General features: G+C 35.2%; 1 pseudogene; it reads right to left on the bottom strand.

The window, feature by feature from the left end:
* Positions 1-10,483: 10,483 nt before the first annotated feature.
* LOC128094784 (vomeronasal type-2 receptor 116-like) lies at positions 10,484-23,462 on the bottom strand (annotated as a pseudogene).
* Between the last annotated feature and the right edge of the window lie 2,599 nt (positions 23,463-26,061).

Raw genomic sequence — 26,061 nt, 5'->3', positions numbered from 1 at the left:
AATGGCCATAAGTATAGTTGTCTGTGTACTCCCTTCCTAATCCCACACTCTGTTCACCTTGGGATTTTATCTTCCCATTCCTGCCCACTCCAATTCATTCCTACCTATCTACACTATTTCTATTTCCTAGGAAAGTGTATCTGTCCATACTAATTACTTATCCTATAACTAGCCTCTCTACATCTATGGATTCTAGCTTGATTGTCCTTGACTCAAAAGCACAAAAAGGGTGATAAATTAGAATATATTTATTTCTTCCACAAGCAGTTTGACTGGCATCATTTATTCAAGATAGTCTATTTTCCAGTGTGTATTTCTGACATCTTTATCAAAAATCAGGTGTCTGTGGGTGTGTGTATTGATGTCTAGATCTTCATTTGTTTTCATTGATCACTTATAAACCAATACAATTGTGTTTTCATTACTATAGTTTTATAGTATATTTAGAGATTAAGGATAGTGATATCTCCAGAAGTTCTTTTATTATTCAGATTTTATCTATTCTCAGTTTTTGTGTTTCCTTATGTTGCAGATATTTGTCCTTTCAATATTTGTGAATAACTGTGGTGAGATTTTGATGGGGATTGCAATTAATCTGTACAATGCTTTCTGTAGGACTGCCATTTAAACTATATTAATGTGACCATACCATGAGCATATGAAATATTTCCATCTTCTGATATCTTCTTTAATAATAATGTCTTTAAATACTTGAAATTATCATACAAATCTTTCACACGCTTTGTTTTTTCTTGTTTCCCATATGTGCGTGCGTGTGTGTGTGTGTGTGTGTGTGTGTGTGTGTGTGTGTATGTGTGTGTGTGAATATATATTCTATCACAGAACACTTGTCAGTTTTGTATAGTACGGCTGCTGATAAGTTTGTGTTAATTTTTATCCAACTATTCTGCTGAAAGTATCAGTTGCAGTGGTGTCCACTTGATACTTTTTGGATCATTAATATATTCTATCTTATCTTCAAAAACGTATCTTTACTTCTTCCTTTTCAATATTTATTCTTGTGGGTTCCTTCAGATTTCTCACTGTTCTTGCTAAGATTTCGTATACTTTATTAAACTGGATAACCATGTTTGTTCCTTATTTTCATAGAATTGTTTTTAGTTTGTTCCATTTAAGTTAAGGTTGGTTATGGTCTTGCTGTAAACTGCCTTAATTATTGTGAGATATGTACCTTGTATTCCTAATATCACCATGGTTTGTATCGTGAAGGTGTATTGGATTTTTGTCAAAGTCTTGTACTACATGTAATGTGATGATTATGTATTTTTTCTTTCAGTAATTTTTTTTATAGTGGATTAAATTTATCAGTTTATGTTGAGCCACCTGTGAATCTCTGAGGTGAAGCTAAATTGCTCATGGTGGATTATCTTTCTGATGTATTCTAGGATTCAATTATCAAGTATTTTTTGAAACCATTTACATCTATATTCATGAGATAATTTGGTCTCTACTTCTCAATCTCTTTGGGTCTTTATGTGGTATTGATATCAGAGTAAATGTGGCCTCGTAAAATGAACAGGACAAAGATCCTACTTTGTGAACTTTGTTGAATTATTTTCAGAGTATTAACTCTACTTTGAATGTCTGGTAGAATGCCATGCAAAACCAATCTGGCACTGGGCTTTCTATGCTTGGGAGTCTTTTAATTACTGCTTCTTTTTTTAATTTTATAATTTAATTTAGTTTTACATATAAGCCATGGATTCCCTTGTTCTCCCCCCTCCCGCCCCCTCCCCGCTTTCCTCCCAGCCTACCCCCCATTCCCATCTCCTCCAGGGCAAAGACTCCCCTGAGGATTGAGTTCAACCTGGTAGATTCAGTCCAGGCAGGTCCAGTCCCCTCCTCCCAGGCTGAGCCAAGTGTCCTTATTACTAGGGGTTATAGAATGTTTCAATTTTCTTATTTCATCTTGATATAACTTTGGTAAGTGGTACAGATCTTTTAGACCTTTCAAAATTGGAAGAGTCCAGCTTTTTAAAATACATCATTCTTCGATGTCTGTTATTATGTCTTTCTTTTCATTTCCCATTCTGGTAATTTTCATGTTCTCTCTTCACCTTTTCTTTAACTTGGATAAAGACTTGTCAGTCTTACCGATTTTCTCATAGAACTGACACTTCATTTTTCGTGGATTCATTGTATTATTTTCTTTGTTTCTATTTTAATGATTGCAACTGAAAGTTTAATTCCTTTCCACCATCTAATCACTTTAGATGTAATTCTTTCTTTCTATTCTAGAGCTTTAACATGTAATGTTAAGCTACTAGTTCAATATCTCTCAAAAAATGTTTGATTTCCTTTTATATTCTGTTCACCCTTTCCCTGCTCTCTTCTCAAAATCCCTGCCCCCCACCACCCTCTGTTCCTATCCCTAATCCACTGTTCCTCCCTTTCAGTTTAGGAAAGGGCAGGTTTCCCAGGAATATCAACAAATCATGGCATATCAACTTGCAGAAAAACTAAGCACTTCCTCTGTATTAAGGCTGGGAAGGTGACCCAGTGTGAGGAGTAGGGTCCCAAAATACAGGAAAATAGTCAAAGTTAGCTCCTGCCCCCATTGTTGGCAGTCCCACAAAATGACAAAGCTACATAACTGTGACATATAGGCAGAATGCCTAGTTCAGTCTAATGCTGATTCTTTGATTATCAGTTCAGGCTCTGTGAGCCCCTATGAGCCCAGGTTAGTGGATTATGTGGGTTTCTTGTGGCATCTTTGACTCCTTGGGCTCCTATAATCCCTTTTCCCCCTCTCCTGCAGGATTTCCTGAGCTCCACCTAATGTTTGGCTGTAGGTCTGCATCTGTTTCCATCAGTTGCTGGATAAAGCCTTTTTGATGACAATTAGGCTAGGTACCACTCTGTGAGTACAGCAAAATATCATTAGATATCATTAATTTGGCATTTTTCTTTTTGCTCGAGTCATGTTTGGTTCTATCCTCGGTCTCTGTGTCATCCAGCCTGTAGGTCTTTGTGTTCCAGGCAGCATCAGGGTGGGTTTACATTTCTGACATGGGTTTTAGGGTAGACTAGTTATTGGTTGGCTTCTCCTTCAATTTCTAGGCCACCCTAAACCCAGAACATTTGAGAAGAAGGGCAGACTGTACATCAAAAGTTATGTGGCTGTATTGATGTTCCAGTCCCTCCCTTTGAGGGCTTGCCTGGTCACAGGAAATGGCCACTTTTGACTACATGTGTCCTATTGCTAGGAGTCTTAGCTGAGGTCATTCTTGGAGATTCCCTTGTGCCACATTTTTATCTGACCCCAAAATGCCCCCAATTTCCAGTAGTCCCTTTTAGTACTCTCCCACTCTGGCCACAACCTGATATCTCATTTTCCGATCCCCATCAGCTTGTAGTCCCTCATGAAATCTCTTCTATTTACCCTTCTTAGGGAGATTTGGATGTCTGTCCTTGAGTCCTTCTTGTTACCCACTGTCTCTGTGTCTGTGTATTATAGCATAGTTATCATTTCTTTTACATCTAATATCAACTTATGAGTGAGAACATGCCATTTTTATCTTTCTAGGTCTAGTATACCACATTCAGCATGAATTTTTGTAGTTCCATCCATTTGTCTTCAAATTTCATAATGTCATTGTTTTTAAACATTGAATAATATTCCATTGTGTGCCACATTTTCTTTATCCATTCACCAGTTGAGGGACATTCTCAGGTTCTGGCTATTATATAAAAAGCTGCTATGAACATAATTGAACAAGTGTCCTTGTGGTATGATTGAGATTCCTTTGAAATATCTGCAAGAATTGTAGAGCGTGGTCTTGAGGTGGATTGATTCCCAGTTTTCTGAGAAACCACAATATTGATTTCCAAAGTGACTGTACAAGTTTCCTCTCCCACCAGCAATGAAGCAGTGCTCCCCTTCCTCCACATCCTCTCCAGCATGAGCTGTAAATTCTGTTTTTGGTCTTAGCCATTCTGACAATCATAAGGTACAATCTCAGAGTTGTTTTGATTTGCATTTCCTTGATGGCTAAGGCTAAGGTACATGTCTTTAAGTGATTCTCCATCATTTGAGATTCCTTTTTTGAGAATTTGCTATTTAGACATATATCCCAGTTTTAATTAGATTATTTGGGGTTTTTGATGTCTAGTTTCCAGAGTTCTTTATGTATTTTTGAACTTGCCTTTTAGAATTGCCTTACGATGCCTCAAAAATTTGAGTGTGATGTGTATTCATTTTTATTCAGTTCTAGAAAGTTTTCAATTTCTGTCTTGACCTCAATTTCATTCAGGTAAGATGTTCAGTTTTCATGAAGTCAGTAGCTTTCTGTTGTTTCTGTTGTTGATACCCAGCTTTAATGACAATGCTCAGACAGGATGAAAGAAAGATATTATAGCAATTATTTTGTATCTTTGGAGGATTGCTTTGTGTCTAAGTGGATGCTCAATTTTGGAGAAAGTTCCTTGAGATGCAAAAACAAAAGACATATTCTTTTGTTTCTGGGTGAATTTTATATAAATACTCATTTGGTCCATTTACTTCATTATGTCAGGTAGCTTCAGCATTTCTGTTTCATTTTTGTTTGCATGACGTATCTGTTTGTAAGACTGGAGTATTAATGTTATCCACTATCCATGTGCGAGAATCAATATTTGATTTAATCTGACATATTATTTCTTTTAAGAACTTGATTGCCCCTGTCCTTTTGTTTCCTAACCCTGGTGCATGAGCTGGCATTTTGGAGCCCATTACCTATGGTGGGACACTGTGTACAGCCTTGATTCAGGTGGATGGGCCTGGACCTGTCTCAACTGAATGTACCAGGCTTTGCTGACTCCCCATGAGAGGCCTTACATTTTCAGAGGAGGGGATGGAGGTAGGTTGGGGTGGAAGGCTGGGGGGGAGGAGGGACCAAAAGGAGGGATGAGAGGTGGATCTGTGGTTGGTATGTAAAAGTAATAAAACATTTCTTAATAAAGTAAAAAAAGAATTGCAATGCTCTCTTGGTGGATTTTTCCTTTGTTGAGTGTATCATGTCCTTCATTATCTATTCTGATTAGTTCTGCTTGAAGTATATATTTTTAGATAGTACAATGGCTATACCTGCTTTCTTCTTACGTTCACTTGCCTGGATTATCTGTTTTCATCCTTTTGCCCTGAGGTGATATTTATCCTTGGCATCAACTTAAGGTATGCTTCTTGGTTGCAGCAGACAGAAGGATCATGCTTTCCCATCAACACTGCTAGTGTGAGTCTTTTGACTAGGGAGTTGAAACAATTTATATTAAGAGATATCAATGAATAGTGTTTATTTTTGATATTTTGTTTTATATTTTTTTTGTGTGTCTATGTATGTGGGTGTGTGTCTTCCCTCTTGATTGGCTGGTCTCTAATTACTCATTCTTTATTTTTGTGTTATTTTGGATTCAGTGTGGTTAACCTCTTTATTCTGATGTTTTTCTTCTAGAGATTTCTATTGGACTGAGTTTGTAAATACATATTGCTTAAATTTGGTTTTATCAAAGAATGCCTTATTTTCTTTAGATATTGTAATTGAAAGTTTTGATGGGTATAATAGTCTATGCTGACATCTGTGATCTTTTATGGTCTGTAGCACATATGTCTAGGAACTTCTGGCTTTTCTAGTCCTCAGTGATGTGTCTGGTTCTAAGAGGTCTGCCATTATATATTACTAGGCCGTTTTCTTTTGTATCTTTAATATTCTTTATTTTACTATGTGTTTAATGTTTAGATTATTATGTGACAATGAGACTTTTCTTTAAGAGACTTATTCATTTTCTCTTTTAGAAGTTCTCTCATGCTAATAAAGACTTTACTAAGTTCCTTGTCCTGTGCTATAGCTAAGTTTAAATACTTACGACCTACTGTGTTAGAGTTGCTGGCCTGTAATGAAGACATATTGTTCTGTGTGATAATGGCAACATATTGTTATAGTGTTATTACACTGGTGTCCATGATTCTGGATTTGGGAAGATTCTAACACTATGTGGTGTTATCTATTCTTCTCTTTGTTGGCCAGAAGTTCCAGAATTTCAGTGCCATAAATTTCTTGGGGTTTTTTTTTGCTCTTTGTTTTTCAGTAGTGTGTAGTGTTTGTGTGTTGTTGGTAAGAAACTCTTGGAATTCTGATAGTTCTGGTCACTTGTGTTCAGGTGATATGTGTTTCTAGGTATTTGGGGCTGACACTTTGGAAAGGGGATGTATGAAGTAGGTGTTTTGAAGGGGTAGACAGGAGACTTAAAAGACAGATGTTCCACTATATTCTGCTTAGTTCCCTTTAAACGAAGGTCCAGTGTGAGGGATACACCCAAAACATGCTCTGCTACAGAACTGGAAACGACACTGGGAGTTTGACTTGGAGGTGAGGATGAATTGTTTAAGATCTGTAATTAGCTTACTGACTTTCACCAAGTATGCTTTCTGTAGGAACTTAACATACTGGAAACCTATAATTGAGATTCATTGAGATAAAATTGCACATAACTGTATAAAATTGTGCCACTAATGAAGCAAAAAAGTTTAAAATTATTCCCGTAATTCAGTGAAAATTAAACACATCATAACAAAAATTTTGAATCACAATGTAAGCAAATGTCACAAGAAAGTTTATATGATTTTGTAACTACAGAAATTATGTTGAGGGAAGCAACACAGATCCAATACTGGATGTTCTTTCTTATTTGAGACTCCAACTTCAATTCTTCAGACGTGAGCATATAGTTAGTATTGGTTACCTTACTCAGGATGATTTTTTCTAGTTCCATCCATTTGTCTTCAAATTTCATGATGTCATTGCTTTTAACAGCTGAATAATACTCCATTGTGTAAATGTACCACCACATACCTGTGGACATCTGAATAAATGTCTTGAATCCATTGGCACAGGAAGAACTTCCTGAATATAGCACTTGTATCATAGACACTAAGATCAATAATTAATAAATGGGACCTTATGAAACTGAACAGCTTCTGTGAGGCAAAGGACATTTTAAATAAGATAAAATAGTGGCCTGCAGAATGATAAAAGAACTTTACTGACTGGAAATCCAACAGAGTGCTGATTTCCAAAATATATAAATAACTCAAGAGAGCTAGACATCAAAATACTAAATAATCCAATTAAAAATAGGGTACAAATTTAAACATAACAGAGACTCTTCAACAGAAGAATCTCTAATTGCAGAGAAACATTTAGAGAAATGTCAACATCCTTAGCTACCAGGAAAATGTAAATCAAAGTGACTCTAAGATTCCATCTTATAGCTGTTAGAATGGCTGAGATTAAAAACACAAGTGACAGCTCATGATAGAGAGGATTTGGAGCAAGGGGAACACTCCTCCGTTCCTGGTGGGAGTGTGAGCATATACAGCCATTTTGGAAATCAATATGGTGGTTTTTCAGAAATCTGGGAATTGATCTACCTTAACACCCAGCTACATCACTCTTGTAATTTAATCAAAGCATGCTCAATTATACCACAAGGCACTTGCTCAACTAAATTTGTAGCAGTTTTATTCATAATAGCCGGAACCTGGAAACAATCTAGAGTTCCCTCAATTGAGGAAGGGAAAAAGAAACTATTTGTAATGGCTAAACTGTTGAAGAATGAAATTTCAGTTATCATATACTTTGCTTGGGTCATGTGACACAGTTACATAACCTCAACAACAAAGTTAACCAGATGAAAGTAATATAAGACAGGGAGAGAGAGTATTGTGTGAAGGAACTCCAGAGTGAGTGGCAAGACGTGTGATTCTCTTTCATTAGACATTATCTTTTCATGTGAGGCTCATTTCAACATGATTACCTTAAGAATCAAGCCTTTAAACCTTTAGAGCTTTGGTCAGAAATGACATCCAATCAGAGAAACTTAAGTCCACATCTCATGTACAAAGTTAGGTACAATGACAGAAGGAAACATTGTTCCATTTTAATAATTTATATAAAAATTAATTAACTTCTTTAAAAAATAATTCATATGTAAAATAGTGTTTGGTGATCTCAGTCATCATATGCCTATTGTATTCTAGTTATAATAAAGAAAATAATATTAAGAAGAATATCTACTCAGTAGACAAATCTTCAACAATGCCTGAATTAGTTTTCAGTCTTCTTGTTTGAAATTATTTGACAGAATTTACTTAAGCATGGAAGTGTTAACATTTTTTTCATAGCTTGAAGGTGAAGTCTGTCTTTGTTGAGAAGTCATGTAACATGATCTTGAATCAATTGGTCTACTATATCTATGTGCAGGAAAGCAACAAATAAGAATGCTATTATTTAGCTTCTGCTCTCCATTGCATTCAGGCCAGGAACCCAGACTAAAAATGATTGCAACTACATCATTCAATTCAACATAATTCAACAAATCTGGTATAATCCCTGATAGACATTCTCTGAGTTTTGATATCATATTTATGCTAATTCAAATTGATAATCCATATTAAGAACTACAATGACCTTGGCTCACCAACACATTAGTGTATGCCTAAATAATATCCTTCAGTCTATCTTGCATGATAACGTCCCATAGCATCCACCAGCTGTACATACTTGCAGAGGTTTTTTTTAATGGAGTTTGCTATATATCTGGGCCATGAAATCCCACATTTAAGTTTTCCATATATCCTGGTCAGGTTCCATTGTAGATCCTGAGAAGGAATGTTGCTGGTAATATCATGACATGGCAAATGAAATGTTGGAGGAATGATGTGCTAGGATTTTATGATAAATGGTCTACTAGAGGGAAAGTGTAACTTTGTCATCAGAGACATTGACTAGAACAATTTACAGGAAATAACACAGGGATCCTCAAGACCCATGCTATCCTTCTGTCTCAACAACCTGAAAGCGTGTACAAATATACAGGGGGCTACAGATGGTGTGGAACACCATGTCATTCTGGATGTCAATTTTACAGACCTAGGCACCCTAATAATAGCCAGGCAACCCAAACAGTAATCTAGGGACACTTGACTCCTTTAAACATATTATTACATATAGTGTTAAAGGACTTTAATAAGAAACTTGAAACCTTGATTGATGAGAAAATTTGAAGCATTAAATACTACACACAAACTTACACTAGGGCTGTAATTATTGTGTATTTTCTGCACATTTCATGAAAACCTAGAGCTCTATATAGAAGGTATCTTGTTCTATCTAAAGAAAGCAATACATCTTCAGAAATGATTGAAACTTTCCTATGATTATTTTTGTTTTAACCAAAACTTAAGAATCAGTATATAGTATTTCAGGGGCCATGCCCAATCTTCAAAGTGAATATATTATATAAGTGAGAATGCCTGAAATTTGGAGTGGATAGTCCTAACTAATAGCTATAATATACATAGAGATGACATGTTGCAGATGCCTGTAGACCCTGTGCTTGCTATTTCCATCTGTCTGAGCTCTATTCACCTTTCTCATATATGATTACGAGGACAATTGTATCCTCATGTCCTCTAACCCCTCTGGCTCTTAGAATCTTTCTGCCTCCTCTTCTGTTGTATTCCTTGAGCTCTGAGGGGAGGGATTTGATGTAACCTTGAACTTAGACTTTCTCTCCACAAAATGTCTGGCTGTGGGCTTCTGCATTTTTTCTATTTGCTGCTGGAAGAGGCCTTTCTGCTGATGACTGAATTAGACACTGATCTGTGAGGAAGTCAGATTATCCATAGGAAACATTTTATTGGCTTTCTTTTTAGAACAGTTGTGTTTGGTTTTACTCCTGATTTCCAGGCTATCTAGCCTCAGGTTTTTTATTATCTATTCACTGGTGGGTGTGAGTTCCATTTCATGGAGTGAACCTTGGTCAAATCAGACATTAGTGTGCTATTTCCACAACTTCTCTTCCCTAGCATATTTATGCAGGCAGAACACATTGTAGGTTAAAGGACTCTGTTGTAGGAATGAATGGGTTTCTGACCATTATGCCTGCACTTGAGATTCTTTCTCCCCTGTTGGATTGCATTGTCCAACTTCAATATGATAATTTTATTTACTTTATTTTACAGTATTTTTTGATATTTGGTTGTTTTCTCTTAGAAGCTAGCATATCAAGTGCAAACTTTATGTAAATTTTTATATCAAATGAAAGGGACTCATCATATAATTACATGTCTACATACTCATACATTCTAATGATTTAGTATGGAACACAACCTTAATATATAATTTATACAGGAAAACTTATGCTAGATGTTAACACATAAAATTAAGACTAATGAATAGGTATTACCCAATTCAACTGCAAGGATGGCTATAAAGAAGGAAACCAGCATTATAGATACAGAAATGTCAGATGAAAAGGTTTGGTTCCTGAGAACTGAGGTCTGGGACAAGTTTCAAAACTCTAATTTGTTGTGTTTTTTATCTTCATTTACTCATGAGACAAAGTATAAATTTTGACCTGAAATTTGAGGATAAATATGTCACTATTGTCTTGTTGGAAGTCTGTTCTAATGATAAAGGAAAATTTAATGAGCATTTTTAATTTTAAAATGCATATTCTTGAATTTTTTAAAAGAATTTTCCTTAGGTTTTAGCAAAATAATGAAGCACTTTGGAGCAAAGATGCAAAGAAGCAGCCCTGCACTGGAGGACAAGATACAGAACACCTCCACGGCCACCATAGCCTTGCCCTTGGTGCTATGGTAGACAGGGAGGAATGTAACCCAGACACTACAGAACACCAGCATGCTGAATGTCAGGTACTTGGCTTCATTGAATGTGTAAGGCAGATTCCTAGCTAAGAAAGCTACAGTGAAACTTCCCATGGCAATGGAGCCCAAGTATCCCAGAACACAATAGAAGGCAATAATTGACCCTTTGTTACAGACAATGAAAATGTGGTCTTTTTCAACATGTATGTCAACATCAACAAATGGTGGGGAAGTTCCCAGCCAGATCCCGCATAAAATCCGTTGAATCATAGTGCAAATTGGAATGATGCAGTTAGGTGCCCCTGACACCAGCAGCCACTTCATCCTTCTACCTGGAGTAGTAACCTTGAAGGCCAGTACTACTGTAATTGTCTTGGCCAAGACAGTAGAAGCAGCCACAGTGAACACTATTGCAAATATAGTCTGCTGCATGAATCATGTGGCCATATTGGGTTGGCCGATAAAGAGCAAGGAGCAGAGAAAGCAAAAGATGAGGGAGATGAGTAGAACATAGCTCAGAGCTCGGTTATTGGCCTTGACTGTGGGAGTGTCCTTGTGCTTCAAAAAGACACCAAGCATTATACCTGTAAGAATAGAAAAACACAGAGCCAAGCAGGTTAGAGACATTCCCAAGAGATCTTCATAACCCAGAAATGTCACAACTTTTTTGAGACAGTGATTTCCTTTGGTGTTGGCATATTGATCATCAGGGCACTTCACACACTGATCCATGTCTGGTACAAGAAGAAATATATCATCAGGTTTAATAGTTCCTGGTAGTTCAAAGGACATGTTATGTTAATACTTGGAAAATTTCTTCTGAAATTAGTCTTATTTTTGAGGTAGATAGAAAGTGCAACTTTTTGTATTTAAAAATTAATAGCAATATCAAATTCTATTATCGTTATGAACAATTTTCAAATTCTGTTGTTTATATTTATCATTTACAGCCAAGACATTATTATTTTCTTGCCAGAATTAATTAGCATGTGATAGAATATTCATATTTACACAATAAAACACCTCAGTGAAAACAATAAACACACATTTATTATTAACAATTCAGTAGGCTCTAAAGTACAAGACTCCACGGTTGGTGGGAGTGCAAACTTGTACAACCATGTGGAAATCAGTATGGCAATTTCTCAGAAAATTGGGAATGAATCTACCTGAAGACCCATCCATACCACTCTTGGGCATATACCCAAGGAATGCTCGATCATACCACAAGGACACATGCTCAACTATGTTCATAGCAGCATTATTTGTAATAGCCAGAACCTGGAAACAACCTAGATGCCCTTCAACTGAAGAATGGATAAATAAAATGTGGTACGTATACACAATGAAGTACTACTCAGCAGTAAAATATAATGACATCATGAGGTTTGCAGGCAAATTGATGGAACTAGAAAATATCATGCTGAGTGAGGTAACTCAGACTCAGAAAGACAAACATAGTATGTACTTGTAGCTAAAGTTTTCCTGCCTGACCCACAGTCAGGACAAATCTCTCTCACCTGCCAGTCCCACAGCCTCTCAGTCCCGACCAAGTAAACTCAGAGACTTATATTGGTTACAAACTGTATGGCCGTGGCAGGCTTCTTGCTAACTGTTCTTACAGCTTAAATTAATCCATTTCCATTAATCTATACCCTGCCACATGGCTTGTGGCTTACCGGCAACTTTACATGCTGTTTCTCATCATGGTGGCTGGCGGTGTCTCTCTGACTCAGCCTTCCACTTCCCAGTTTTTTTCTCCTCCTTGTCCCGCCTATACTTCCTGCCTGGCCACTGACCAATCAGTGATTTATTTATTGACCAATCAGCAACACATTTGACATACAGACCATCCCACAGCATGTACTCACTCATAAGTGGATACTAGATGTAAAGCAAAGGATAACCAGATTGAAACTCACAACTCCAGGGAGGCTACCTAGTAAAGAGGACCCTAAAAATGATACAGGGTTCGCCCAGCAAAAGAAAAATGCATGAGATGTACATGAGCTAACTGGGGGTGGTGGGGGGTAATGGAGGGCAAGGATCAGGTGAAAGAGAGCTTAGGGGAGTGGGAGGTCCTACCTGGGTCATGAACAGAGTGGGAGAACAAGGAAATAGATACCATGATAAATGTAGATTCCACAGGAATAGGAAGAAGCAGAGAGCTAGAGAGGTTCCCAGAAATCCACAAAGATACCTCCATTGTAGACTACTGGCAATGGTCGAGAGAGTGCCTGAGCTGACCTACTCTGGTGATCAGATGGCCGAACACCCTAACTGTCATGATAGAACTCTCATACAGTGACTGATGGCGGCAGATACAGAGATCCATGGCAAAGCCCCAGGTGGAGCTCCAGGAGTCCAATCAACAAGAGAGAGGAAGGATTATATGAGCAAGAAATATTGAGACCACAATTGGAAAAAGCTCAGGGACAAATAGCCAAACTAACAGAAACATATGAACTGTGAACCAATAGCTGAAGAGCCCCCATGGAACTGGACTAGGCCCTCTGGATAACTGATACAGTTGATTAGCTTGAACTGTTCAGGAGGCCCCCAGGCAGTGGGAACAGGACCTCTCCTTGGTGCATGAGCCGACTTTTTTGAACCTAGGGCCTATGCTGAGACACTTTGCTCAGCCTTGGTGCAGAGAGGAAGAGATTGGACCTGCCTCAACTGAATATACCAGTCTCTGCTCACTTCCCCAGGGGAGACCTTGCCTTGAAGGAGGTGGGAATGGGGGGGGGTGAATTGGGGAGAAGGAAGGCTGGGGATGGGAGGAGGGAGTACAGGGGAAATCCATGACTAATGTGTAAAATGACTAGAAAATCTCTTATATAAAATAAAATTTAAAAATTTAAGAAAAGGAAATACAACCAACCAACTGAAAGCATAATCTACTATAGGACACATGAGAAAATGGATGCCTCTTAAAAAGGATGCATCATCATCCATGAGCATCTACAAATTATCATAAATTTCATAGTGGCTTTGTGAATAAGGATGTGCAGCTCTCATGTCTTAGGGGAGATAAGAAGTAGATATATTATGAAGAGCTGATTCCAGGCAAAGATAAATGCTACAGTGATATTTAACATTCTAAAGCAGTTTCCAAAAGAAACTATTACATGAATATTCACTAGAATAATGATTCAAAAATGTGGTTCAGTACACAGGTTGTGCTACTTGAGGGGTAGAATTGATGCTCATTTAATTTCATGATGAAATTTATCTTTTCAATTCCCAGAAGATGTCATTGAGAAACATGTAAATATGACAGAAATTAACTAACCTAATGAATCTTTTGGCATGTTATATATTTACCTGACTTATTGGAAATTTCATTCTCTGGGCAAGGGATACAATCAAAACAGCAGACAGCCTTTCCCTGCGGAGGGGATTTTGTGAATCCTAGACTGCAAGGGACACTGCATATTGAGAGTGGAATCTGAGGACAATGCCAATGGAATATCAAGAAAAAGTCTTATATACTTGGTAGTTGTAATGGAGACTTAAAACATGCTACTACTGAAAAACATCCTTTTGAAAATAGTCATTAAATGAAAAAAACATTAATTTTATATTGTGGCTGTGTATTACAGATATATTGTGATTTATATAATAAGAAACTTGTATGTATATGTTTGTATTTATATTTTATCCATATTTATCTGTCTATCATATATACAAAGAGACACATAGACATATAAATATGTAGCTATGATGTTGGAAGACATTACTGGCTGGTCAAGGTCACAGCCTCCCAATGGCCTGGCAGCTTATCTCAATAGATGTAGAACATGGGGTTCTTTTCCTCCAGAAGAACTTCCTGCCTCTGCCTGTCCTTTTTTGAAGAATGTCACTGGACCTGTAGATGCCTGTTTCATATTTGGTTTGAACTTTGGCACAGATTTCTGCTAGAAGATTTTTTGCTAAAAATTTCTCTATAGAACCCTACTGCCACATACTAAGCCTTGTGATAGAAGCATACCACTTGATGAAAATTAGGGTTTGTCCCCAGGCTCCCCAATCTTATATATTCCTTATATTCTAGAATAAAGTTTGGCTGATTCATCAAAGTCTGTCTCCTGGAGAGCTGTCTATGTTCGTGCTCATGGGCCATGTACAAAGCTTCTGAACCAGCTACCAACTCTTGCCCTCTAGACATTGTGGGCAACAGGCTGGGAGGAAAAGAGGAACCCTCACAATATATGAATATTCATACTGCTGAAATAAAATATGTCCTGAAAGAAAAATCTAGGAATGTGGGAAGTAAGTTAGTGACTATATTTGAAAATACTCTATTTCATAAGGATGCTGAAGTCAACCATGAGATTTTGTTACTTATATTGCATGTAGAATTGTATAAGGAGGTGCAACAAACCTGATTAAAGTCTATGTTCCATTTTATCATCTCTTCAGACATATACAATTGTTGTCCATGTAGCAAATGTTTGGTAAACTTTCCTATTTTCACCTTAAGTGCAAGATTATGCACAAAATTGAAAGAGTAGTGAATGTCATACTCTACATCGTGATTTTCTTTCTGATTCAAGTTCACTTGGTCACCAACAGGGTTAATAAATTGTATGTTCTTCAGGAAATGGACCATCTGAAACATTTATTATTTTAGGGTCAAGTATGCTTACACATTAGAACAAATAATTTGAAGTGTAGATTGCCTCTAATTTTCATTAATCTGTCTAGAAATGCTACTTAATACCAAGTATTCATAAATAGATGTAAAAATCCACATAGGGGAACAACAACATGATGTTTTTGAAATATTAGCTTCTCACTGAGATTAATTATTTAACGCTTGCCACCTGAATAATATTCATGGAGCACAGAGAGGTATTACCCACATTATTTCCTCTAAACATTACCTGATAATCAGTTAAGGAACTGAGGTCCTCAGTATGTTAAAAAATGTGGAAGAATAACTTGCTTTTATTTAGGATCTACCCACTTAACTGCTCACCAAATTTTTCATCATTTAAAAGGACATTCAGCTTCTTGTTGGCTTTCAAATTTTCATGATAAAGAACAACATTTTATTCAAAATATTAAAAACATACATATGTGGAGGAAATGTTATGGAAAATATTATTGGCTTGTATCATGAATATCTGTCTGAGTATCAGTTTTGCCTGGAGTGGAGTCTATAAAAATAAGATTCTCATGATATTCTGTCAAAGGTAACTAAAATGTTGTGTACAATAGAAAGGCTCCTGGAATCCTTGGATAGAACCTACATTTTTGTTATGAAATTATATCCATGACATTACATTTCATTTATTGAAATACATATTACCTGCCAAGAGTCAAATTCCATTTTTTTCTCAGAATATCCAGGCAATGTATCTACTTCTTGTAGTAGCATCTCATGGAGTGCATGGGCCACAGCATACACAGTATTATATAGAACATAACCTGTACCACCCACAGACATTTCTAATTGGTGCCTGAATAACCAACTATATCTTTTTTCTATTGAACAATTCTTAAGATTCACAGAATTAAATGAAGTCAGAGAACAATTAAAATAAATCCACCATAATTTGGCAAGTGAAATTTCATTACTATACTTGGAAGGATCAGATGTTTCAATAAATGTTCTAAAACCAGGTAATTCAGAAAAGTGAAGTAAAAAAGTAAAGGTTCCATAGAAGGAATCAAGAAGAAATCTGTCATTATGATGGATCATATCCCACTGTGAAGTAGTGACCCAGATTCTCTGAAAGTTTGATAATCTGTAGAGTCTAAGGTTAAGTTGCAGATGAGAGTCTTTGTCTCCATAAATGATAACAACTTTGGCTGATGATGTTGTGATCTCATTATAATAGACATTTATATTTTTGTGGAATAATATTTTGTCTTCCATGATAATATGCACAAAGGCTAAGCATGCCCTGTTTATTTGCATCTCTCTTCTCAAATCTGAGAGAAATTGAACTCCTAGATCATCATCCGAAATGATTACACCAACCCAGTTCCATTTAAAATATACCACCAAAGACACCAGGGCCAAGGCCGGAGATGTGTCCCTAGGAGCCATTTGGTATAGATGTGGAAACTGTTCATGGCTGCTCAGGAGAGGATGAAATGGTCCATAGTAAAGCTAAATGCCACAGAACAGACAATAAGTTGAGGAAGGTGGAGTACATAATAATCAGAATAAAACAAATTGTGCTCATCATAAGACGGAAATAATAAGACGTAGATTTTTATCTCATTATTAAATCACATGTAATTTCTTAAGAATATCTTAAAAAGTACAGATGAACTAAGTCTGCTACTAATACACTTCAAATTTCTTCTTTTTGGGTCTATTTATGTTAAAGTACTGGTATATTTCACAATAATTTCTGAGTATATATGCTTGAATTCTATGCATCAACATACACACACATACAACTTTTTTTATATTTTATCTGAATATCAGAACAGAAGGAGCTAATGTTTCATGAAAACTAACTCACCAATGCTTACCTCTGGTCTATTTGTGATGTACAGGAGTGGCCCAAGCACAGCAGATGATAACCACATCGGACCTGTAAGTGTGATTAAATATCTTCTCTGATTTATACAGTAGTAGTTAGGAAGAAGTTCGCCTATTTTTGTGGATAAACTGTTCATTCTCCAATCATCCAGGAGGTTACATTCAACTTTAACTAGCAGAGAAATGTTGGATAGCATATGAGGGTCTTTGTTGATATTTTCAAGAGCAAAATAAAGAGACATAATCAAGTGAATATTTTTATATGTCAACCTGAAAAGAGAGCAAATGAATCCTTAGAGATGGGCTCCAAACATGACAATATTAAATTAAACTAATAGTTTTTATATATTTAATGCTTTTTTTTCCTACATTGATATGGAGACACAAGCCCTGTTACTGTGCTGTATGAGAATATGAATTCTCTGGAATTAAGTAAGGAGTCTTAAAAGATTTTGAGGTGGATCTCACTCATGCTGGATGTTTTGATTTTGAACTTTTACACAGTTTCATTCCTTTGTCTGTGAGCATGGTGAGAAGAAGTTTCTAGAACACATTAAATCTGCTTATTCCTTTATTGTAGAATTGTAACAGAGAAAATAAATGGAAAATAGGAGCATATTATGTTCTACCCAGATTGTGATGCATTTTTACAAAGAAGCAGAAATTAACAAGGCCATGACTTAGTTACGAATGTAAGGAATGAATAACCAAATATTTCCATCTGTTATCACTATTTCTGAGAATCTTTAAGTTCATAAGCAATGCAGACAGCATAACTACTTCTAATTTTTCTCTGTACTTCATGCACATTTGTCCATTCCCATTCCCTTTGATGTTGTATAACCTTCAGTGATACGTTATTGATTATAACAATGGTCATTTATTATGAATAATAAGCCTTCTTCATATGGGCCCTTTTGTTGATGGTGATCTACTTCATTTTACTTATTCATCTGAACATGCTAGTCATGTCTCTAGATTCCTCTTTCTTTGTGCTGATTATCAAAATGTTTTCCTTCCTTAATATCTTAAATTTTAATCTCCATACAGATTCTCTGATATATTTTTCTTATTCATTTTGAACATAATCTCTAATAATTTATAAATATTGTGTCTCATTTTTTTTCTGTTTTCCTTATGAATTTTCAGCTACATTTCCTCTTTATTGTTTTATGACATTGTTCCATATCTGAGTGAAGTGGCCTATTTTGTTGCACTACAGCTAGTATTCAATTCAATGAACAGTATATTTCCCTATAATTTGAGGTTCTAATATTTGAATAATTTTACTCAAATGTTTTCTGTTCTTTTATTTCTTAAACTTTTCTGTTGGATTCACAAACAGCCAAGCCTGAATTACTTTTCATTGTCCTGCTCTTTGTGATGGATTTTATGGATGTATGTATGGTATTTCCAGTTTTAAATTTGATTCTCTAATTCAAGCAATGAAGTTACTGGTCCATGATATTAATATCTAAAATTGCTAAAATCAGTGTTTTCCAAATAAAGTTTTAGAATTCATAATTGTTCTTCTTATGTATTCAATTCTTCTATTTCTATGAATTCTTACTATTCATTCTTTTTTGATTTAAAGGTTTCTAGATCACATTTTTGTTATACAATCACAATTAGTGATATACATACTGGTTAAAAATCATTTTTCTATGTAACATCATCAATATTTCCACATTTCCTAGTCTGGTTGATGACCCATTACTCATCAGTGCTGGATTTTCATTTTATTCTATGGACAAGTTGGAGTATAACTGAATATTATTTCCCCTTCAGTTCTCCATATTGTCTTCTGCTTCAAAGCATGAGTGTGATAAGGTGTGTCAAACTTGAACACTGTTTATTCTAAGACCAAATTTTTTCCACCATTTGATTATAAACTAAAAATATCCTTTAATGTCAGGATTTGTATTGGTTATCACTCTTGGGATAATCCTCATTTCTTACATTGTTTCACTCCTCTGTGTTTTTGTAGGTATCTCTTGCTTTATTAGAAGTCAAAAATTGCTGTTCTAAGTAAACACTTTATCTATATGTAACTTAAATAATCTAGGCACAAATCTCATTCATCACAGAAAAATGGCTAATATGGATAAATATTGGCCATTAATAAATGCTAGAGAAGGAAGTCCTAGTTTTCTTTCAGAATATGACGTCTAGTGGATAATTGATTGGCTAGTGGAAGGAAACATGTTGAAAAATTAATCAGAGGTACAAATTATGCTCAGGGGCTTAATAAAAAAGAGTGGTGAAGGAGGGGAGCAAATAACATCAAAGTACTGTATAAAAAACTCTTAACCAGAGGCAGGCGGATCTTTGTGAGTTCAAGGCCAGCCTGGTCTAGATGAGCGAGATCCAGGAAAGGCGCAAAGCTGCACAGAGAAACCCTGTCTCGAAAAACCTAAAAAAAAAAAAAAAAAAAAAAAAAAAAACCTCTTAACCAACTAATAAAAATTGTACCTAATGCAATTAGCTTCAAAACATTACTGTTTTACGTGAGTCCACAACTTTGGAGATTTAAACTGATGTGAATGCACTTCAATTAATATCACTGGCATCACTATGTGTTTAGGATGGAGAGAGTCAAGGCCTAAAGTATTTACATCATGTCTTAGATAAACAAGAGAAAATAATAGAAAAAGCTAGGATTTTACAATTCCAGTCAAATAACTTATCCACATATCAAGTGTGCCACATATAAAAACTGCCAAATGAAGTTTGTTTAATCAGTGTGCAAGAATTTTAGCGACCCTCAAGTCCAATCTATAATCATTCGTAATATATAAGGGAAAAAAATGCACACAAAATGCTACCCTTTCTGTCATCAATCAATCTGATCACAAGTTCTACTGAATAACTGAAGCCACGAAGGTAACAGGCTTTGGTTAGTCAGAGATATTCTAATTAAGTATGCAATCAAAGAGTTGGCATATGTGATAACTGTTTTATTATATTACCTGTGTAACCTGGGCAGAAACTGGTCAACCAATAATCCTTTCTAGTGATTGCTTTTGCGAAAAATGTCAATGTAGCATATTGACCTGGTATATTGAAAAAATTCTTCAATTCAAGTTTAAAATGAATTTATTTCAACCAGTTCATTTTAATATTCTAATTTGTCACAATGTCAATTTCTAATGCTCTACAAGGCCCATGAAAACACACTGTGACTAGGATTGACACATATTGACATAGGCTACAGTCAAACATGTTTACTGCAAACAATAATCACATAAACTTTTTTTAGAGAATCAATTGAAATCAAATTCAAGTGACATTTACTCAATTTGTAAGCTGTCTTTGAAAATAAATGATATAAAATAAACAGAGTAAATGTTAGGGAGTATTTCATGCAATGTTAGATTAAAATTGAGAGATAAACACTAAATTCAAAGTTAATTTAGCAAATTATAAATATTAAATCTTTGAAGTTGCTTATGAGCAACAAAGGGTAAAATGTTTTAAATTAAGTGTGTAGGATAAAGGGTTCTCTGGCAACAATATAAAACATCATAAAAATATTATTAGTAACTATTTAGGCAGAATGTCTATATATTATGCCAAAAATGTTTAAGCAAGATGTACATTTGAAACATATATATATATATATAGTTTATATGTATGTATATAAATGTAAACACAAATACACACACACACATATATATATATATATAAATATATATATATGTATGTATATAAATGCCTGTATTATACTTGTGTTTTAGAAAGGAATATTTTATTTTCTTCACTATAAAACTGGATCTCAATTCAACTTCAAAAAGGCACATGTAGATAATTTTTGCTCAAATTTTTTATTTCTATAATATCATTTTCTTTATCAACTATTATGTTGTTTTTCAGGTTGGAACCATCCGAATACTAGCAAGAATATGATGATACAGCCTATATGCTGATTTGGCACAACATATAAACAGATATAATACATATTTACAAAAATGCTTCTATGATATTTTCTGTAATAAATATATATTTCAATGTGTATTATATAATTCAATCCATTTTTGAAGTAATGTTTATTTAATGTAGAAAATCATGGGTATGATCAGTGCCATTTTGCAGCATTTTTATTTCTATTGCATTTATACCTACATAATCCATTTCTTGCTTTAATGAGTATTCCAGTAATCTTATATAGAGAGATCATAAAACTGAGGAGTGTTTAGCCATAAGCTGGTGAGATTTCCGGTTCACTAAAAAGAGGAATTACAAGTTCTTTCATCTCTACTTCTAAGAGGACAGTTTCTCTACAACTTCAAGAACTCTTGTGACTGGTAGAGACATAACAAAACTTTGCCTAACTTGAGTGAAGATTTTCTCATTCAAGCTGTACTGAACCTCTTCTCTAATGTTTTTTTATATTTGTTTGATATTTAGGACTCCTGATTCATCACCCTCATGATCCATTTCACTTTCAAAATTACATTGTCTATGTAAAACATGCATGATGTCATTTAATGAAAATCCTCACATTGTCTGTCCTTTATCTCATGGTTATGTTTTACACACAGATCAGTTTTATTTCTGTTTTTCATTATTTCCTTTATTTCTTGAAAATTTCTTTCATCTACTCCATGATATTTAGAGTGTTGCTTTTGACAATTTGCTTAGCATGCTACAGAAGACATTGCTACAGTTATCCAAACCAAATATCTAATCCAGTACATATCATTAATCCAGTTAAATTATGACTATATATATATATATATATATATATATGTATATATACAGTGTGTTATTCTTATTCCCACAATATATGTACACACACTTGATAACTGGGAAAAAAGGAAAAGAGAAGCAAATGTGGAATAATGTCAGAGATTAAAGTTATGGAGCAGAGAATCAAGACATGAAAATATGAAATCAGTAGTAAGAAAGGTAACCATATTTGTGAGTTTAATAGATTTCTTTCAAATTGTGGCATGTGCTATAGACAACTACTTTCATTCTAGCACTTGACAAGGGAGATGTAAAGTCAATATTTACAGTGACAATTTATAGTTGGGCTTTTCTTAGGGTCACCAGCTCAAAAAAAATGACATGGAGGCATATTTTTTATGAAAGCTCAGCCTTACCTTAGGCTTGATTTTAACTAGGTCTTATAAATTAGCCCATTTCTGTTAATTACTTTCTGCCTGTGGCTTTATTACAATATTACTGCACTGCCAGTCTTGCCTGATCTGTGTCTCTTGGTATCTCTGCTTTCTTCTTTCCAGTGTCCTCTCTACACACAAAATCTTGCCTAGCTATTGTCCATTCAGCATTTTATTAAACCAGAGTGACACATTTTCACAACATACCTCTATAACAAGTACACAACTGTCTCCTGAAATTGTATAGATGGCTTTTATACATGAATAATATAGAACTTATAAGAAAAAAAAACACTATCGACATTGCCATTAAAAAGAATCTGGCTGTACATGTGCTCAACTGAAAAAAATATTTAATAGTAAAATCAAATTACTACAGTAAATGACCTTTATATTTCTATGCTTGATTTCAGCTGCAGAAGTCATGCATCCCAGCAGTTTTGAAGTAATTATATGAATAACATTTAAACAGAAATGCAGTATTCTATTAAGAAGTGTACCCTTGAAGCAAGGCAGAAATACTAAAGACCTCTCTTCAAAGGAATTGGGCATTCCATCATGATGGAAAAAATTCTAGCACAACACAGATAGAAAAATTTACTCAACCTCAAATAAATGGACTCGTGTCAGTGCCTTGGATTATGATCCAGGAACATCACTTGGTAACATGCAGTGGGAATTGCCACTATTAAGGAAATCACTCTAGAAAAAATATAGACAGGGTATATATATCACTGAGCTTTCAGCCTGAAAACCTGACTCTAAAAAAGATGAACAAGATAACCATTAAATCACCCGAAACAGCATAAAAATTCAGCATAAAACAAAAAAAATGCTTATTTCCTAGATAGAAAGGTAGGGCAAAACAGACAGAGGACATGGAGAATGATGTTTGTCTATCTATGAGCCTTCTATGTATGAACATTGATGATCATTCAAAAACAAATAAATGAAGGGAACTTACTTCTTATCTTGATTCCTGGTTAAATATTCATTCTTGATGTGACCATGCTTTGTGTAAATAGAAAAAAAACCAATCAGAGTCGTTATCTTCATCCCAGGTATCTAGATCTTTAAGTCTCAGAAAGCACCTGGGAACTATCAAACTGCAGAAAATGAAGGAAAGCTTCAGGACCAAGAAGAAAAACGTCAAATAGAACATCTTTATAATGTCTCCAAGACTGGGACCAAGGAAAAAGTGTAAATAAGCAGAGTTTCACAGAAAACCACCTTTCAAATATGCCTGTACACATACATGTGTCTCTTTTACTGCTCTAGTACTTTAAAGTGTATTTTTGTTTCCCAATATATTTCTTCTCATCTTATTCTCTGGAGAACTCTTAAACATTCTCAGGCTTCAGGGTCTGCATCTGAGTTAATATGCTCAGGTGCAAGAAAATTTCAGTAATTTGTTTAAGTAATCATCTTCATTCAAATATTCCTGTGATTCCATCCATGTCAGCTGAAATGAGGGCCCCAGGCTAGATTCCTCCTGAGATAACTAGCTAAAAAACCCTAATCAACAAAAATTTCTTTTCTCATGAGCATGTGAAATACTTGAAGCACATTGCATTAGAAATTCCAAACCAAGTTTGATATGGAAACATAAGACACAACACATTCTAGACAGAGCTTATTACAGAAATACCATTTTTTTCATATGGGATGCATTATCACCTATTTGGTTTCCTGACATTGACATCCACAGAGTATGCAGTCTAACACATACACACACCAAAGCGCACACACACACACACACACACACACACACACACACACACACACACACACTGAGTGGCCACAGGCAGCACAAAATCTTCCACAGATTATGTGATTAGAGAACCAGTATTCATCCTGAAATCATACATGCCAATCAGTATTTCAATGTCAGTGCAGAAACTAAACAGCTTTTTCATCGTTCTATTCATGGTCTGACCCTCAGTTCCCATTTATTGATATCTCATAAGCAGACACTTCTATATCTACAATATTGGATATTCACATTAGTTATTCTTTAAATAGTCTGCTACCCCTAAATGATTCCATATTTTAAAATAAATTTTATGACCAATTAGTACAAACCTGGGTTTCTTTTCTTTTCTTTGTTTATTTATTTGTTGTTTCGGTCAGTTGATATTTTTCTTTTGTGTTTTCTTTTATTGAAAATGGTTCATTTTCTCCCAAAATTTATCCTGATATGGTTTCCTCACCATCTACTCCTCTAATTTCCTTCCCCCAACCCTTGTTACCAGACCTTTCCTGTTTCTGTTTCTCATTAGGAAACAAACAGGCTTCAAGGGATTGTAATATAAGAAAATATAACTTAATAAGATTAAACTAGAACAAACACATAGGAATTAAATAAAATATAGAAAAGGAAAAAAATACCTTAAGGAAAGGCACATGAATCAGGAATTCACTTGTTCAAACACACAGAATCTCATAAAACTCCTAAACTGAAATCCATAATATATGCGCAATGGAAAAATAGCATAAATATAGAAAATAACAAATAAATAATTAATATAAAAGAGAAAAAGAAAATGACAAACTTTTGAAAAAATGTAAGGTTCTGACATGACATTTTGAGACAAGGAACTTCTAAGGAGAACATGGAGTTTGGTTTCTGCTGTCCATCTATTGTAGTTCACACAGCCAAACATTAAAAGCAGTTAGTTTGCCCAGTGATAATTCTTTGCAAGTGGTTAATGAATTTAGAGATTGCTTTTTGCTTAGTAATGGGGGCATGTGTCTACATCTTCTTTCAGCTCTACGGCCTCATTTGGTGGAGATTCCTGGAAAAACATTGCATACTGTGTTAGTCTTTGTGAGTGCATGTGTTCATCAATCATGTTGATATAGAGGGGTTTGATTTCTTAGTGTTCTCAAACCTCTCTAGCTTTTATACTTTTTTTCTTACTTTTTATTCTGCAGAGTTAACTGAGTTCTGATTGTAGGCATTTGATAGAGTGAATTCATTTATGGCCAAGTGTTTCAAGGTTTCTGTCTCTCTGCATAAAGTCTAGCTTTGGGATTCTGTATGAATTACAATCTGCTGCAGGAAGAAACTCCTCTGATGTTTGCTGAGAATGGTATTAAACTCTGGGGATAACAGATTGACATGCAGAATCATTTTATTAGTATAGATTTTAGTACAGTTATATTTGGCTCTACCCTAGGTCCCTGTGCTATGTAATCTCAGGTTCTTGGTCATGCATAGAGTGTTGAGTATGGGTTCCATCTTGTATAATTTGCAGTCAGGCAAATTGTGTATTTGTGAGTTACTACCACAGTGTTTGTTCCACCACTGAACTAGCATAGAATATAGGCAGGATGACAGTATAGATTAAAAGGGTTGAGGTTATGTTTTTTCTTTGATGGTGTATAGAATATTTTCCTGTACTAACTCTTCTAGCATATAGTGATGAATCTTCCATGTAGGCACAAGCTTCACCTCTCCATTTTCAGTGAGTTGTGTGGGTGTTGTCTTCATCCATGGGGCCTTGCTATCAGTTTATGAAGAACAAAACTTGATGGCAGACTGCGTTGTTTTGGGCTTGCTGTCTAAACTCATTATCTAATACTTCAATTAGATGTAACCCAATCCTGAAACTGGAAGGTACGTTTAGTGAACAAGATATGACCAGGTGGGGTTCTGTCTCCCTCATTATTGGGTGGTTTCATTTAGATCACCTTCATGCATGTATCTATTTTGGGAAGCTCTTATTTTATAAGATTTTCATTTTACACTCGAATGGCCTCTC

This window comes from Peromyscus californicus, unplaced genomic scaffold (genome assembly GCF_007827085.1).
Source record: "Peromyscus californicus insignis strain IS unplaced genomic scaffold, ASM782708v3 Scaffold_4__1_contigs__length_199733344, whole genome shotgun sequence".
NCBI lineage: Eukaryota > Metazoa > Chordata > Mammalia > Rodentia > Cricetidae > Peromyscus > Peromyscus californicus.
The sequence above is the reverse complement of the archived record's forward strand: the minus strand, read 5'-3'. Positions and strand labels throughout refer to the sequence as shown.